Source organism: Dendrobium catenatum, unplaced genomic scaffold, assembly GCF_001605985.2.
Source record: "Dendrobium catenatum unplaced genomic scaffold, ASM160598v2 fragScaff_scaffold_133, whole genome shotgun sequence".
Classification (NCBI taxonomy): Eukaryota; Viridiplantae; Streptophyta; class Magnoliopsida; order Asparagales; family Orchidaceae; genus Dendrobium; species Dendrobium catenatum.
Genome location: NW_021318595.1, coordinates 3,481,078 through 3,483,553, shown reverse-complemented (window position 1 = coordinate 3,483,553; position 2,476 = coordinate 3,481,078).

Here is a 2,476-nt window from a genome sequence, read left to right as displayed (position 1 = left end):
CTTTGATTGTGTGGCCCAACATGCGATGGTAGGGGCAAAAGGTCGGATCATCCTTTTTATTTGCCTCTTCCGTCTTCTTGGCCTCCGGCAATCAAAAATCTAGCTTCTTTAGAAGGCTCTTAAAAATTTTCTTCACCGACTCCCTTTTAAATGGATAAGGATGAGCCAATCTCTCTTTAAAAGTAGTCCGGTGATATTCTCTAGTAGATTGAGAAGTTACCTGAAATGGTTGAGGTTTCTGTGTTTGTTGAACAGTAGGGTTACTTGATTGAACGTTGACCGGCTTCTTCCCCTTGTCGGCTGCTGAAACCGTTGTTGTCCTCTTTTCAAAGGACTTCAATGGTTTACTAACCTTCTTATCTTCAGTAGAATCCTTCAAGAATGACTTTTTGGAAGCCTCTTCTTGTAGATTACTAGATTTGTTAAGAAGCTCCTCAAAGGTTTTGATTGTAAACTCCTTTAACAGAAAAGCAATAGGCCCGTGGATATTCTTTAGAAGAATCTTCACTACATGTTGCTCTTGCAGTTGGGGTTCACATTTCATCGAGAGGTTCCGCCACCTCAAGATGTAGTCGACTAAGGACTCGTCCGGATTTTGTTTTTCGATGACGAGATCACCAACGGTTACACGTTGTTGAGCTCTTGAGAATCTCTTTAAAAAGAGACCCTCGAGCTCTGTGAAAGTTTTTACTGAACCGTTTGGTAGATCTGCGTACCACTCAAAAGTAATACCGGACAAACTACTCACAAACTGGCAAAAGAGTAGAGCATCCGACCCTCCTGCATTGCAACAGCTTGCTCGGAAATGGGCCAGATGTTGTCTTGGGTTTTCTAAGCCGCTAAAAACTTTGAAAGAAGGTGGCACAAAACCCTTTGGGTAAGGAACCAAATCATATTTCTCGGGTTAGGGTCTACCCTTTGGAATAGATACAGTTCCTTGTGAATGGGGTAAGGCCTCCCTTACCTGGATTTCAATCATCTGACGGATATCTTTTTCTGGTGGGGAAGTGACTTCTGGAAGCTTGAAACTAGAATCAGCCTTCCTGCTGTGCTCGCCCATTGTGAGTACTGTGGGCTACAACTGCTCGGGTCTAGACTGCTGTGCCTGGAGCATCTAACTCTGCATTTGTTCTACCTTTAGCATCATCTCTTCGACCTTTCTTTCCAGACTTTTGATGTAATCATCTTTCTCTCTCAGTTTGACAGAGGTATCGGAATCTGAGTCGACTGCTGCTGACTCTTCTTCTTTATCAGAGCGATTTTTAGAAGGCTCAGCATCTTTAGTTGATGCACGAGTTTCAACCATGTGGACATCCGCTACCGGCTCTTCCTCAACTAACAAGTCATCTTCATCCGAATTGAATTCATTAACAGCCGTCTTCTTAAGGATATCTCTGATTTCTTGTACCACTTCCTCTACTGACCTCCCATCTATTGCTTCAGTATAAATGGGTAAATATCCATCATAATCCATCACTTGATCATACTCTTTCACATCTAACTTATCAAAGATGTTGCTAATCTTAACATCTTCTTCAGTAATTTCTTCACTAACCAATTTATCTAACATCTCTTGATCAGGATCTTGGGTCATCTCCTCCCCTCCGACTATCCCGAGGTCGGTAGTCGCAAGGGTGACATCCTCAATAGGGTGAGGGACGTCTATCTTAATTGGTGATGGAGGGGCTTGAACAGCAGGGGCTCCAACATCAACACGAATAGAGTCCTCATATCCCTGAACTGGGAGTCTAGGGAGTTCGAACAATATTTGAATTTGAGGTTCTCTGAATTGTATTCCAATAGATCTATTAAACTTTCTTCGTGCACATGATTCTTCTGGCGACATGGGCCTCTTGCCCTTAACATCAACTGGTTTCGGCTTTTCAAAAACTTCTTTAGACTTTGCTATCACTGGGGCCAGCTTTGACAGTTTTGAAGGTGGGGTCGGTGGTCTACCACTAAAAGGGCGACTCTGGCCAGATCCAGTTAATACTATCTCCTCCATCTTTGCAGACGGGAGGCGAGGCACCCAATGGTATCCATCGACCAAGACTGAAGATACAGGTTGTTTGAAAAATTTCTTGTTCTTCCTCACTAGTTGAGGAGTTAGGTTCTTGGCTTCAAATTTTTCTTCTTTTAAAACCTCCTTTTCAAGCTTATGTGAAATTACTCCTTTCAAATGTTTCACATATTGTTCCTTAGTCTGCCCTACTTGAGCAGCACAAGTATGGATGATATTTCTAAGCATCCTAGCTTTCAAAACTTGCTTCTCCTTCGGGGTTCTCTTAACATAATAGTCTACTGGGATAGGCGGAGTGCTAGCTATCCGAGTGACTCTCTCCTCCCCTGCAGCAGTTGCGAGGGGGTGAAAATGACTCCCTTTAAGGAGTGGAGAAGAGGTACGGATTGGCAGCTCCTCAGCAGCCTCAAGATTGACAATACCCAAGGCCTTCAGCTCGGCCACCTTCTTAGTCTT